General features: G+C 43.9%; 1 long non-coding RNA gene across 3 annotated transcripts; it reads right to left on the bottom strand.

The window, feature by feature from the left end:
- Window positions 1-2,417: 2,417 nt before the first annotated feature.
- LOC132399881 (uncharacterized) lies at window positions 2,418-16,271 on the bottom strand. 3 transcript variants are annotated; one of them, XR_009514129.1, is made up of 4 exons: window positions 15,879-16,048; window positions 11,018-11,135; window positions 5,566-9,607; window positions 2,418-5,437 (listed from the first exon to the last, which is right to left on the bottom strand). It is a non-coding gene; the product is annotated as an uncharacterized LOC132399881 (long non-coding RNA). The 3 variants fall into 3 exon arrangements; XR_009514130.1 differs by lacking the exon at window positions 15,879-16,048 and adding an exon at window positions 16,160-16,271 and having other exon boundaries at window positions 2,418-9,607; XR_009514128.1 differs by having other exon boundaries at window positions 2,418-9,607.
- Window positions 16,272-16,300: the final 29 nt, after the last annotated feature.

Below are 16,300 nucleotides of genomic sequence, written 5' to 3'. Positions count from 1 at the left end.
TCTGGCCATCTGGTCTTACAGTCCACCATAGTGAGCAAGTGCGTGAAACCACGTGAGAGGGGAAGAGGACCAACAAGGTCCACATTGACATGCTCAAACCCGTTGCCCCGACACCTCAAAAGGTGCCGATAGCATCTCAACATGACAGTTAATCTTTGCCTGCAGGCACTTACACAGGCTGCAGTATAATCACGCATATCCTTTCTAAGGCAGTGCCACACAGACTTTAGAGCAACCAGTTTCTGTAAGGCCTTCTGGTCCAGGTGCGAGAGGCCATGTATGGAGTTAAAAACTGTCCATCTGCAGTTTGTGGGCACTATGGGATGAGGGTGACTGGTTAAGACATCACACAGGAGAGAAACCCAGCTTCCCTGGACTTAATGTCAGCCAACCGCAGGCCTGTGATTGCTATTTAGTAAGCCTGGACCTCTGGCTCCATAGCTTAGCCAGCTGCCATGCTGGCATAGTCAACCCTTATGTGTCTCGATGGCCGGCCATGAGAGACAATCAGCCACAGCATTATTTTTCCCATTGATACGTTATATATCGGTTTTGAACTCTGATATGTAGGCCAGGTAGCGTTGCTGCTGTGCAGACCAAGAGTCTGATGTTTTGACCATTGCTTATGTGAGGAGTTTGTGGTCAATGAACGCTGTGGAATGGAGACCCTCTAGAGAAAATGAAAATGGCGGACAGCCAGGTAGAGACCAAGAAGTTCACAGACAAGCATGCTGTACTTCCTTTCGGGGATAAGAGCTGCCAGTCAAGCAACACTACTGCACAGAAATACTTGGTATTGTCGGCGGTGATTTCTCACAGCATGAATCGGGCCTCGGCCTGTGCAAATCAAGAAATAGCATATAGCTCCCAAATCTCTGGCAGTTCCAAAGCGACTGCGTTGGTTGACATGATCAATAACTCAGGAATCATCCTGGAGTATCGGAGTCACCATGTAGGTTTTTGCAAATAAAAACAGCGAAGGCACTTTATGTTCAAGAAAACCCATAACAGTTCATTTATTGTACTCCCAGATTAGAGAACATGTCTTATAAGTAAAGGTTGAGTAATCTGGACATTTCTTATGTACAGGAGCGAGATAGATCAGCTGGTTGACTTGTGTCATAGCAACAACCTTGCACTCAGCATCAGTATGATCAAGAAATTGACTGTGGACTTCAGGAAGGGCAAGTTCAGGGAACACCCACCAGTACTCATCAAGGGATCAGAAGTGGAAAGGATGAACAGTGCCAAGCTCCTGGGTGTCACCCTCTCTGACGATCCATCCTGGGCCCAACATATTGATGTAATTAGAAGGAAGGCGCAACAGCAGCCATATTTCATTAGGGTTTGAGGAGAATTGGTATTATCACCAAAGGCACTCGCAAATTTCTACAGATGTACCATGGAGAGCACCACTGTCTGGTATGGAGAAGCCACTGCACAGCATTGGAAAAGCTTCAGAAATGTGTAAACTCAACCAGCTCATCATGGGCACCAGACTTCCCTTCATCCTGGACACTTTCGAAAGGTGATGCCTCAAAAAGGCAGCTCCCATCATACAGGTCTTGCCTTGTTCTTACTGCTACCATCAGGAAGGAGGTACAGAAGCCTGAAAACACACTCTCTGCTTCAGGAATAGCTTCATCCCCTCTGCCAACAAATTTCTGACTGGAAAATGAAACATGAACAGTACGTCAGTATTTTCCCTCTCTTTTTGCACGAATTGTTTAATTTTCTTTTTATATATATACATATTGTAATTTTTGGCTTTTGTTCTTATTTTTTGCAATGTACTCCTGCCATGAAACCATCACAACATACTGTATACCAGTGATATTAAACCTGATTCTGACTCTGAAGGCAACACCAAGAAGAGGGAAATGTCCTGAACTCAGCACAGACTCCAGCTCTCTCCCACACCACTTCTGGTGTCTCCTCCACTGGAAAGCGGTGCCAGGCGACCCTGCGGCATGTGGACAAGGTCTGCACAGCAACCGAGGCTGCCCAGCTCCTCCCGCTGTCAGTCTCACCAATGAGCCAGAGAAACAGACTAGCAGCGATCTGTGGTCAGTGTTCATTATTGATGTCCAACAGCGTCTTGCGTTCACAAGAAACACATCCAGGACAATAATTATACCATGTGTTGGACCACACAGCTCATCTTTTCTAATTACTCTCCTCAAGTCCTCTTATTAACAGTACTATCTACCTCCTTTGCCAAATATATTTTAAATATCCTGGAATATTTAGCACCCAGCTTTGGTCACCCCAATGGCCGTGTTTCCATTATAATTAGATATCACTATTTGCTATTATATGTGTAGTTATTTCAATCACTTTAAGGTACCTGCAAACTTGACCTTGAAACAATATTCTTTTAATAATAATAATAAATACTTTATTGATCCCAAGTGGGAAATTCTTTAATTACAGAAGCAACATTTAACAACACACTCGGCAGTGTGCAGACATAACTAATAAAAAAGCACAGAATAATAACATACACAGTCATAATTTACCAATGTGCAATAATGTGGAATGATAAATCCACAAAATACTAAAGCAGATACTATTGTACTATGATGTGCATGTTCCTGTCGCACACAGATGAACTGTTGTATGTGCTTATTACGTTTGTTAGGGAAGATTTTCTGTAACAATCCTTGTGACAGCGGAGCTGAATGAGTCTGTTTGAAAGGGTGCTTCGCTGCTTATTCAGTAGGTCACGGAGAGGATGTGCCAGATTGTCCATAATGGATAACAGTTTGTTTTGTGACCTCCTCGCCACCACTAACTCAAAAGAGTCCATCCGGTTTGTAGCCACACACACACAAAATGCTGGTGGAATGCAGCAGGCCAGGCAGCATCTATAGGAAGAAGAACTGTCAACATTTTGGGCCGAGACCCTTCGTCAGGACTAAGTGAAAGAAAAGATAGTAAGAGGATTTGCAGCCAAGCCTTTCTGATGAGTTTATTTAGTCTTTTTGCATCACCAGCACCAATGGTGATGCAAACTCTACATGCTACTCTACTGTACCTTCTGCTAATTTAATATGCTTACCTTATTCTTAACTCCCACTTCCAGCTTTCTCTCCAAGGTGTCTCTTCTCTCAGTTTCTTTGGCTCCTTCCCCCCACCAAACTAGTTTAACCCTCCACAAAATTACCTGCGATCTGCCCTGTTTGGATGCTGGTTCTGGCGCAGTTGATGCAAGATCCACATGACTTGTACACAAATGTCAGAGAACTCCTTCACCATCTCTCCAGCCACACAATCTTTTGCTCCGTCTTTTTTACAGACAGACGTACTTTATTGATCCCAAGGGAAACTGGTTTTTGTTACAGCCGCACCAACCAAGAATTGTGTAGAAATATAGCAATATAAAACCATAAATAATTAAATAATAATAATAAGTAAATTATTCTAAGTGGAAATTAGTCCAGGACCAGCCTATTGGCTCAGGGTGTCTGACACTCCGAGGGAGGAGTTGTAAAGTTTGATGGCCACAGGCAAGAATGACTTCCTATGACGCGCAGCGTTATATCTCGGTGGAATGAGTCTCTGGCTGAATGTACTCCTGTGCCTAAGCAGTACATTATGGAGTGGATGGGAGTCATTGTCCAAGATGGCATGCAACACTGGAGAAGTCAAAAAACATGACCCTCACAGTGCTTGCCAGCTTGTCCAGGTGGGCATAGACACGGTTCAGCAGGTAGGCAATGGCATCCTCAACTCCTAGTCGGGGCTGATAGGGAAACTGGAGGGGGTCTAAGTGTGGCCTAACCATAGGCTGGAGCTGCTCTAGAACAAGTCTCTCCAGGGTCTTCATGATGTGGGAGGTCAATGCCACCAGTCTATGACATGAAATTTCATATCATTCATTAGTAAATTTTATCATTTGCATTTGTACAGCATCCAAAACCTGGAAAGTATTCTTAAGGTGCCTCACAAAAGAGTATTTCATTAAAAATTGAACCTGAATTCAGATATTTCAGAAACCCTCCGCATTCCTGCAAGGCAAACCGCCCTCGGCTTACTCACTTGATTGCTTTGTTTCAAGGTCAACAGGATATTGGTTACTTAACTCCCAGTAATGTGATCTGTTTAACTCATACATAATCCACCAAAAAGCTTTTGATAAGTTACAAAGCAAGAAACTTCCACAAAGAGTGTAGCCTCAAGAATAATTTCCATTTATAAAGCGTATTTAACATACTAAAACTTTCCATTTCATCTGATATTACAGCAAACGACCAAAGTTTTGTCAAAGGTGAAGGTATTAATTGATGTTTTAAAGAGGACTGAAGTTAATATACAAAAATTCACAACTTCGGACCATTAGCAGCCAAACAAATTAGATGTTGTGAAAAAACAAGAGGCAAAAGACGGGGAATCCTGTAAAATTAAAGGCTGGAAAGGTGAAGGGGAAGACCATTCTGGCATCTGAAAACAAAAGCGAGAACTTAAAATTGAACCAATGTTTAACCAGAAGTTGATTGCATATTCATATGCAGATTCAGATTCAGATTCAGTTTATTGTCATTTAGAAACCACAAATGCAATGCAGTTAAAAAATGAGACAACGTTCCCCCAGAATGATATCACAAAAGCACATGACAAAACAGACTACACCAGAAAATCCACATAATGTTTGGCAATCCCCAATCCAGAGTCCAGAGAGGCTGCTGCGTATTAATATCACGCTACCATCTTAGCGCGTTCCCCAGAAAGGAGCTCCAAATCCACCAGACAAACAAGACCAAAAACTAAAGCTACAAGACCTGCACAAAACCACATAGTTACAACATATAGTTACAACAGTGCAAACAATAGCATAATTGATAAAATAAAAACAGACCATGGGCACAGTAAAAATGGTCCAAAGATGTTAAAGGACTATAAATTCAAAAGAAATCACCATACAGTTTCCACAAGTCCCCAGGGTCCCGACAGACTCGCAATCCCACGCCAGCGGCAGAACGTAATACCTCCACTATGGACTTCCACTGCACCACCCGACTCAGCCTCACAGACGCAGCACACAACGAAAGCTCCGTCGATCCCAGCCTCGCAGACGCAGCACACACCGAAAGCGACCTGACCTCAGCGGACCCCGAGTCCGTCGAACCTCTGAGCCAACAACTATTCCCTCTGGCACAGCTTCTCCGAGCACCATCCTCTGCCGGGCGTATTAAGACTGCCCCGCCAACGGCCACCGGCAACGCGACCCCAAGGACTGGGGACCTGTTCTTCCCAGCAGAGTCCCAGACTTCACAGCAGCAGCAGCAACGAAGAAGGTCTTCCTGGAGATTTCCTGATGTTCCTCCGTGCTCCAACGTCCGTTTTCAATCAATTACGATTGCACACGGCACTCCACTTCACAAATAACAGATAATCAGCTCCGGAGTGGCTGCTGCAAGCTGTGTCGCACCGACATCTTGGACATATGCAGAATTATAGACATATATGTAGTATTAGAGGTGAAACATTCAGGAGAAAACATACTAAACATAAATTAAACAAAAAAGTACACAATTGGAACAAAAATTTAATGAACTTCATTACAGTGCTGTCATGAGCGCTATGGCCTCTGTGGCTTGCCATGGAGCTTTGAGCTTCTCGGGTTCTTCTTCTGTTGTGCTAATGGCAGCTCGCACCTATCAGGAACGTACATTACCGCCACCTAGTGGAATGGAGTATGACAGGAGCCATGACGGGGTCAGATCCTTCCTCAAACCTGTTTTAATTAAAAAAGGTCACCAGGGCCCTACATGACTTAACCATCCCTGCTTCAGGTGCCAGAAATCCTGCAACCTAGGCACCACAGATCTACCCAATGAATGCCTAGGCAGCTTCCTAAGATCTGACAAATATCTGTGGAACACCACGATTACATGTTTCACTGTCTCTGTGTTTACCAACAAGTACCAAAGTGGAGTGCAAACCCATATGTCCAAACCTCAATCTCGCCAACTACACATCTTCCCTCCTAAGCCTTTCCAAAAGGCACCTCACCTGAATTGATGAAACCAAATTGTAATACCACCTCCCTGTCCCACTCCTATCCACAAATTCTGCCATTTTCTAATCCCAGCCAATCTAATACCTTCCTATATTACCTATAATATTTACCTCTGACTTAGTAAATGCCTGTTTTGCTATAACATCTAACCTGGTCCCAACATATTGATGCAGCTATAAAGAAGGCGATTATACTTCATTAGGAGTTTGAAGAGATTTGGTATGTCAACAAAAATACTCAAAATCTTCTATAGATGTACAGTGGAGAGCATTCCGACAGGCTGCATCACTGTCTGGTATGGGGGGGGGGGGGGGGGCGGGGGGCGGTTACCAGGACCGAAGAAAGCTGCAGAGGGTTGTAAATTTAGTCGGCTCCATCTTGCGTACTAGCCTACAAAGTACCCAGGACATTTTCAAGGAACGGGGTGTCTCAGAAAATTGGCATCATTATTAAGGACCCCAGTACTAAAGGCATGCCCTTTTCTCATGTTTACCATCAGGTAGGAGGTACAGAAGCCTGAAGGCACACACTCGGTGATTCAGAAACAGCTTCTTTCCCTCTGCCATCCGATATCTAAATGGTCATTGAACTCGTGAACATTACCTCACTTTTTTAATATATATTATTTCCATTTTTGCATGATTTTTAATCTATTCAATATACATAAACTGTAATTGATTGATTTTTCTTCTATCTTCTGTATTGCATTGAACTGCTGCTGCTAAGTTAACAAATTTCACGACACATGCCGGTGATAATAAACCTGATTCTGATTCTGACATCTGCCCTTTCATTACCCAGAACATCCACATATACAAGTACCCAACAAAACTGTATTACTGTTCTCACACTCTGCAGAACACCTAAATTGTAGTGCACTTGCTTCAACAGATCAGGTCTCCTTGAATGTTTAGATTCCAAACTCTGCAGTACTGAGGCAGAATCTGAGCAGATCGTGACTCTATATGCCTTTTCTTGTTCAACCCATTGCAAACTAATAATAATGGCTATAAATTCTGCTGTGCAGACAGCCCATCTGTCAGCCTTCTGAGCTTCGAGGGTTCTTGAGCACCTGTACTTACAAATCGTTATCTTAACTAGAGCCGTTAAGCCCTTGTGTTTTTGGTTTAATCTTGTCAAGTTAATTGTGACTGGCACATGTTTCCTGCCCTAAATGATTATTTAAAGAGAAGTCTCGAGTGGTGCTTTAGTAGAGTTGTTGTGCTGCAGAGATTGAATTGTTTTTGTGGTGTCTGTGCCTTGAGGTGCCAGTGGAATGTCTAACCTCTTGTTTCTGTGTCTTCACAGGAAATCTGCCACACTCTGCTCTGGGGTCAAGTTGTAAGCCTGCCACCCTCTGCTCCTGGGCTGAGTTTGGTGCTGGGGACCCCTATGCCTGCCTTTCCTCTGCACTTGAGTCCAGCCCTGCGAGTGTACACCATGACAAGGGCAATATGATAAGTGATCATAGCGTTACTATATTGAGGTAGAGATTGGGGGTGAACATGTTGGTTCAATTAAATAAAAGAAAGCCAAAAGGAAGTAGCCAATCTTGAACCAGCTGGTGTAATACTTCAGACTTTTGAATCTGCTGTCCAGTGGTAGCCAAGAGAAGATGGCCTGGCCCAGCTGATGACAGCCTTTGTGTTATGCTGCTATTTTGATGCTGTGTCTCATTCAGATACTTCTGATGAGGAGGAGGGATAAGGCTCCACAGTTTCTTCTATTCTTCTGCATTCAAATAGACATACCAGACCTTTAATGGTATATCTGTGGAAGCTTGTGCGGGTGCTCAGTGACATGTTGAACCTCCTTAACTTTTGAAGAAAGTAGAGAATGTTGTCATTGTGATTGCATCTATGTAGGCCCAGAATGAGTCATCTGATATTTTTACACCCAGGAATCTCATGGTGTTGATCCTCTCAACAGCCAATCCAGCAATCTAGATGGGTGTGTTCACCCTTTCTGTTCCTGAGTTACTGATCAGTTTTGCCAGCATTAAGTGAGCAGTTGTTGTTGTAGGACCATTCTACCACGTGTCCTATTGTGTCCTGTACACTGACTCATCACCACCTGTGAAGCCAATGTGGTTTAGTAAGCCTAGGGAGGGAGGAATAAATAGGGTGAAGACAAAATAGATAGGTGTGAACTAGAAATGACAGGTGTGCACGACCACAATTTTATGCAAAATTAAGTTTAAGATTGGTTTTATATGTCACATGGCCTTTGAAACATAGTGAAGTATGTTGTTTACATCAACAACAAACACAGTCCAAGGATGTGCTGGGGACAAGTATCTGCATGCTTTTGGCACCAACACAGCATGCCCATAATGTGCTAAACATAACCCAGACATCTTCTGAATGTGGGTGGAAACCAAAGCACTCAGAGGATACTCAGTCATGAGGAGAATGTACAAACTCCTTACAGTGGCAGGAATTCAATGCAGGTTGCAGGCACTGCAAAGCATTATGCTAACTACTGTGGTGCCCATAGGCTGGCCAGCTGAAATGCTAAAGTCCATTCAGAGGTCCTAAAAGCCACAATGTTATCAGCTGCAGGTAAGCTGAGGCAGGGTCAGGCAATGGCAACTGTAAACTAGTTTATTACTGTATGTATGGAGATTCAGTGAATATCTTTGTTTTGCATGCTGTCCATAGAGATGATTACACATTATCAAGGCATTACAAAGGAACAGTGGAATGTAGTGTTAACATTACACAGTGCAGGCAGACAATAAGGTGCAAGACCATGACAAGGTAAATTGTGATGCCCAGAGTCCATATACAAGAGGTCCATTCAATAGTTTAAAACAGGAACTGTCCCTGAGCCTGATGGTACATACTTTCAGCTTTTAAAATCTGCCTAATGGCAAGGGAGAGAACAGAATGTTCAGGGTGGGAGGGTTCTTTGATTATGCTGGCTGCTTTCCTGAGGCAGCAAGAAGTGTAGGCAATCTTTGGAGGGGAGGTTGAGATCCAGGATGTGCTCAGTGTTCATAACTCCGCACTTCTTGCAATCACAGGCAAGGTGGTTGCCAGACCAAGCTGTGGTGCATCTATAGGATCAATGGGGAGCTATTGAATTTACTTGACCCTTCTGAGGAAGTAGAGGCGCTGGTGTGCTTCATTTGGCATGCTGTTAACACGGAGGGAACATGTGCCTTTTTTTTGCACATGGCACATGTGGTGCAAACTTAAATGTGGAATTGCACAAGAGAAGGTTGCAAAATTTTCAGGGAGAAAGATGAAGTCAGTTGTACCAGAATGGAGTTTGTGACTGGCACTGAAAACAATTATGTCAGTTTTCTCAGTATTAAGCTCTACTGTTTTAATGCCTTTGTTATTCATGTTAATCAGTTGTATTTTATTAATAATTGGATTGCCTGGAGGCAATAAATGTTGATGTGGTTGAATCTATTTAGAGATGCTGTCACATAGGGATGATTACTGTATACCATTTCTAATAATAATCAAGTTGTAAATACTTAGGAACACACAAAATGCTGGTGGAATGCAGCAGGCCAGGCAGCATCTATAGGAAGTACAGTCGACGTTTCAGGCCAAGACCCTTGGTCAGGACTAACTGAAAGGAAAGATAATAAGAGATTGTAAAGTGGGAGGGGGAAATCCAAAATGATAGGAGAAGACTGGAGGAGGAGGGGTGAAGCCAAGAGCTGGGAAGTTGATTGGCAAAAGGGATACACAGCTGGAGAAGGGAAAGAATCATGGGATGGGAGGCCTAGGGAGAAAGAAAGGGGCAGGGGAGCACCAGAGGGAAATGAAGAACAGGCAAGGAGTGATTGTGAGGGGAAAAAAAGGAGGGGGAAAAGCAGAATAATAAATAAGGGATGGGGTAAGAAGGGGAGGAGGGGCATTAACATAAGTTAAAGAAATCGATGTTCATGCCATCAGGTTGGAGGCTACCCAGACAGAATATAAGGTGTTGTTCCTCCAACCTGAGTGTGGCTTCATCTTGACAGTAGACGAGGCCATGGATAGACATATCAGAATGGGACGTGGAATTAAAAATGTGTGGCCACTGGAGATCTTGATTCCCTGGCGAACAGAGTGTAGGTGTTCAGCGAAATGGTCTCCCAGTCTGTGTCAGGTCTCACCAATACATAGAAGGCCACACCAGAAGCACCGGACATAGTATATCACACCAGCTGACTCACAGGTGAAGTGTCACCTCACCTGGAAGGACTGACAGTAGAAGAGGCCATAGATAGACATATCAGAATGGGGATGGGATGTGGAATTAAAATGTGTGGCCACTGGGAGATCCTGCTTTCTTGTATCGGAATGGAAATGGTCACCTATGATCTCCCAGTCATATGACACAATAACGATGATATTTTTCTGCTACCATAACTATATGATGTGTGTTACTGTGATTTGCACCTTGGGCTAGGAGGAATGCAGTTTCATTTGGCTGTATTCATATGTGTAGGTGAAAGACAATTGAATTTGAACTTGTTTTCATCTCATTGTGGTTGACCATTGTTTATACTCTTGACTTGCAGCTATCACCTGAAAAACAGCATTCCTAAGTATTTAAAAACACAATCATGAGGAAATCTGCAGATGCTGGAAATTCTCTCTTGCATGCGCACACACGCACACACCCACCCACACTCCTATAGGAAGTACAGTTGATATTTCGGACCGAGACCCTTCGTCAGGACTAACTGAAAGAAAGGATAGTAAAAGATTTGAAAGTGGGAGGAGGGGGAAATCTGAAATGAAAGAAGACAGGAGGGGGAGGAGCTGGAAAGGTGATTGGCAAAAGGGATAGAGCTGGAGAAGGGAAAGGATCATGGGATGGGAGGCCTATGGAAAAAGAAAGGGAGGGGAGCACCAGAGGGAGATGGAGAACAGGCAAAGAATGATTGTGAGAGGGGCAGAGAGAAAAAGGGGGGAAATAATAAATAAATAAGGGGAAGGGGGCATTAATTTCTCTTACTTCCATTAATGCCCCTCTTCACCTTCTTACCCTTATTTATTTCCCCTTCTTCTCCAGCTCTGTGTGTGTTGCTTGAATTTCCAGCATCTGCAGATTTCCTTGTGATTGCATTTTTAAATACTTAGGAATGCTGTTTTTCAGGTGATAGCTGCAAGTCAAGAGTATAAACAATGGTCAACCACAATGAGACCAAGACAAGTTCAAATTCAATTGTCTTTCACCTACATGTAGGAATACAGCCAAATGAAACTGCATTCCTCCTAGCCCAAGGTGCAAATCACAGTAACAACACATCACATGTTAAGGTAGCAGAAAAATATCGTCATTGTTGTGTGTTGTATTATATGACTAGATTTATTTATGTTCATGAATGTTCTTAGCAGAAGTAGATTCTCACTGCCTTCTGGGCAGTGTCTTTACAAGATGGGTGACCCCAGCCGTTATCAATACTCAGAGTGTGTCTACTTGGTGTCAGTAGATGTGTAACCAGGAGCCCTGATGTACTCCAGCTGCTCGTATGACCATCCACCAGCTCCTCCCATGGCATCATGTGACTCTGATCAGGTGGGCTAAGCAGGTGCTGTGGCTTGCCAAGGGTGAGCTGCAGGCTACTGGAGGGAAGGATCGCCTTCTACCTCCTTTGGTAGAGACATATCTCCCTCCTCCACCCAAGAAAAACACACAAAGATAGATATAGCCCAAGTCCTTGAGTGTCACATCCTGCAGTCCACTCTGTTAACTTAGCAGCAGCAGTAGAATGCAATACATAATGTAGAAAAAGTGTAAATCAATTACAGTAAGTAAATTTATGTCCATTTAAGATTTGGATAGCAAAGGGGAAGCAGCTGTTCCTGAATTGCTGAGAGTGTGCCTTCAGGCTTTTGTATCTCCTTCATGATGGTTAAAAATGAGAATGTCCTGGCTGATGGGGGTCCTCAATAAAGGACACCGCCTTTCTGAGGCACTGCTCCTTAATACTTTGGATATTACGGAGGCTCATACACAGGATAGGGCTGATTCATTGTACAACTTTCAGTGAATTCTTTTGATCACGTGCAGTAGTTCCTCCCCCACGCCCATACCAGACAGAGATGCAGCCTGTCAAAATGCTCTCCACAGTACATCTGTAGAAATTGAGTATTTTAGGTGATGAACCAAAAAAGATAAAGGATTTTGATTACGGTTGGTTTTAATTTTCTCATAGAATTATTTTAATGCATTGGAAAGGCTAGAAAATTATTTTACAGCTTATTGGCTCTTTGTTCCTGTGAGATGTTGAAGAGCCTTCAGTACTCACTATACCAGGGGTGGGCAAACTTTTTGACTTGTGGGCCACAAAGGGTTCTAAAATTTGACAGGGGGGCCAGACCAGGAGCAGGTGGACGGAGTGTTTTGGTAATACACCTCATAAGAGAAAATAAAATATCATGGGATATGTAGAAAACATGTGCTTTAATTTCAATTGAAAATGAACAAATGCATTACAACAAAATATCTGTCTTTGAAGTCCCATAGTATTTAGCTATTTATTGAAATGACTTTTAAAACACTGAAAATTAAATGAATAAAATACAGCTTTTTTTTAATAGTAACAGTTATTATTTTAAAGCACTGAAAATTCTGCTATCCTTCAAGATATTATCATCATCACTCTCCTCCTGACTGTCTTTATTTCAAAAACGGTAGGAGATGCAGGTCTACTTGTCTTGCTCCTTCTTATTCAATTGTCCCCTGTACCAAAAATCAACAACGACCAGCACAAGGACAGAACAGTGACAGCGCGCCAGTATGCGGAGCGCGTTATTTGATCTGGAGCGCATTTTTTTATTTTGAGAACGTACGTGCACCTGCGCACTACTCATGTCCATCACTTAACAGAAATGACATGTAACATGTAAGGCTTATTGAAAAAAATATTTTCAAATGCATTTTTTACATAACACAATGAAGAAACTTATTTTTAATTTCAGTGGGAACAGTGTTGTTGGTCTCCCTTTTTAGCCAGCGCATCAAAGTCTGGATTTAGTTTTGTTGTGGCGATTCTCAGGATGGATCTGAGGTGTTGGTCGGTTAACTTGGATCTGTGGCTGGCTTTGTTGATGGTCCTACGCCTGTTCACATAAATAGGTCGAGCCGAACAAAGACTCAAGCGCAAATGTGGAGTAACATGCTGCACCTCAACAAAGGTCAATGTATATAGAGTGCATCATCTATTGGGAAAACGCCAGAATTGTGGGGAAAAAACGTTAACAAGGTTTATTAATATAATTTCATCAAGTTCTGCAGGCCAGATTAAAAAGCTTAACGGGCCGCATATGGCCCCCGGGCCGTAGTTTGCCCATGCCTGCACTATACTGTAGAGAAATGGATTATTTTGGACCTGTCTCACTGTCTCAACTAGCTGCCTGTAACCTTGGTCTATCAGCATTAACTTTTTTCTAAGTGCAGCAGGCTTAGCAAAAGGGGGCTCATGAGCTGTGAATAGACCTCAGGCACTGTATTCTGAAATCTTGACTACAAGGTTCTGACAGCATCAGTTTTACAGTGATTTAAGAGTTTTTAGAATAGTTATTTAGAGATACAGCACCTTTCGGGCCATCAAGCTGCACTGCCCAGCAGCCCATTATTTAACCTTAGCAAGTTACAATGATCAATTAACAATAAAGGGACAATTTACAATGAACCAGTTAACCTACTAACCAGTATGTCTTTGAATTGTGTGAGGAAACTCAAGCACTCGAAAGAAACCCATGTGCACACAGGTAGAATGTTCAAACTTTCCACAGAGGACTCCAGAATTCAACTCTAAGACCCAAATTGTAACATCATTGCACTACACGAGGAAATCGGCAGATGCTGGAAATTTGAGCAACAAACACAAAATGCTGGTGGAACACAGCAGGCCAGGCAGCATCTATAGGAAGAAGCACTGTTGACATTTTGGGCCCAGACCCTTCGTCAGGACTAACTGAAAGAAAAGATAGTAAGAGATTTGAAAGTAGGAGGGGGAGGGAGAAATCTGAAATGATAGAAGACTGGAGGTGGAGGGGTGAAGCTAAGAGCTGGACAGGTGAATAGCAAAAGGGGTATGGAGCTGGAGAAGGGAAAGGATCATGGGATGGGAAGCTTAGGGAGAAAGAAAGGGGGAGGGGAGCACCAGAGGGAGATGGAGAACAGGCTAAGAGTGATGGGCAGAGAGAAAAAAAGGGGGGGAATAAATAAGGGATGGGGTAAGAAGGGGAGGAGAGGCATTAACAGAAGTTAGAGAAATCTATGTTCATGCCATTAGGTTGGAGGCTACCTAGCTGGTATATAAGGTGTTGTTCCTCCAACCCGACTGTGGCTTTATTTCGACAGTAGAGACCACGGATAGACATAATGGAATGGAACGTGGAATTAAAATGTGCGACCACTGGGAGATCCTGATTTCTCTGGCGGACAGAGCGTAGGTGTTCAGCAAAACGGTCTCCCAGTCTGCGTCAGGTCTCACCAATATATAAAAGGCCGCACCCGGAACACTGGACGCAGTATACACCAGCTGACTCACAGGTGAAATTTCACCTCACCTGGAAGGACTGTCTGGGGCCCTGAATGGTGGTGAGGGAGGAAATGTAAGGGCAGGTGTAGCATTTGTTCTGCTTACAAAGATAAGTGCCAGGAGGGAGATCGGTGGGAAGAGATGTTGGGGGGGGGGGGAACGAATGGACAAGGGAGTCGCATAAGGAGTGATCCCTGTGGAAAGTAGGAAGTGGGGGAGGGAAAGATGTGCTTGGTAGTGGGATCCCTTTGGAGGTGGTGGAAGTTATGGAGAATTATATGTTCGACCTGGAAGCTGGTGGGGTTGTAGGTGAGGACAAGGGGAACCCTATCCTGAGTGGGGTGGCGGGTGGATGGGGTGAGAGTAGACGTGCATGAAATGGGAGAGATGTGTTTGAGAGCACAGTTGATGGTGGAGGAAGGGAAGCCCTTTGTTTAAAAAAGGAAGACATCTCCTTCATCACCATTCCACTAACCACTTTGCTACTGTGGCACCCTGTCAAAAGATTTTAAAGCACAGAAAATTCAACGTTCACCATCTGCAACTCAAACTGAAGTAGGAATGTAGAGACTGAGTCTGGCTTCTGCACAAGTTGATGCCCTGAGCAAATTCTAATTACCCCAGGCATTCCTCTCACTCATCCCCTACTCCAAATACACTCTTCCTATCTTGACTTACACTTGCTCTTGTGTTATTCCCACTACTCCAAATCTCCTGGATTCTCATTCCTCTTCCCTATGTCTTGGGTCTAATTTTCCCCCTTTTTGGGTGCTGATGCCTTTGTAGTCTTGGCTCGTCTTCAACCCCTGAAGTCCTGGGACTTAATTCTCCCCCTTTACCTTCCCTCTTAATCTTATCTTTTATACTCAATCCAGTCTGCTTTTCTCAAATCTTTCCAGTTCTTCATAACCCCACTGTCACCACATAGGGCTTTAATTTTGTTTCTCACTGCAACAGCTTCTCATGCCCACACCCTCCCCTACCCTGATTTCACCCCCATTGCACCTTTGGTTTCCAGAAGACTAAACAGATCTGATATGGCTCTGTTGACCCTGATTGTAAGGATCCTATCTGGGTGCACCACGGCTTGATATGGGAGCTGTTGTGCCCATGACCGCAAGAAACTGCAGAGATATGGCCACAGCTCAGCACCATCATGAAAACCAGCTTACTCTCCATGGACCCGGCCCATACTTCTTGCTGCCTCTGTAAAGCAACCAACCTTGCCAAAGATCTCAGCCACCCCAAGATATTCCCTCTTCACCCCTCTCCCGTTGGGCAGAAGATGCAGAGCCTGGAAGCACGATCACTTGTCCTCTTGACAATAATGTGCCCCTGCACCTTATTGTTTACCTGCGTTACCCTTTCATCTTCAACTGCAACACTATTACTCTGCATTCTTTTGCTGTTCTGCTTTGTTCCAGTTCAATGTACTGATACTGTGAAATGATCTGTACGGACGATATGCGTGGTTTCTCTTTCCCTGGAGAGTGTGACATAATAAACTATTTCCAATTCCCCCATCTACTCTTCAGGCCCCAAGCAACCCTCTCCGAGCGCCTTAACATCCGCCTGTCACGGTGCGCCCATTGCAGATACCGAACAAGACGAGCATGGATTACAATCTCTTTCACCTGAACTCGAATACCAAACATGACTGCAGATAGCTGGACTTCGCGCAGCAAGGCGCCGGGCTTGGCCGAAAGTGAGCCTGGTGACAGGCGCTGCGCCGGACGGCGGTGGTGGTGGGGGAGGGAGGAGGACAAAGGGTCCTG

This window comes from Hypanus sabinus, chromosome 9, assembly GCF_030144855.1.
Source record: "Hypanus sabinus isolate sHypSab1 chromosome 9, sHypSab1.hap1, whole genome shotgun sequence".
NCBI lineage: Eukaryota > Metazoa > Chordata > Chondrichthyes > Myliobatiformes > Dasyatidae > Hypanus > Hypanus sabinus.
This window is presented reverse-complemented; position numbering and strand designations above follow the sequence as displayed.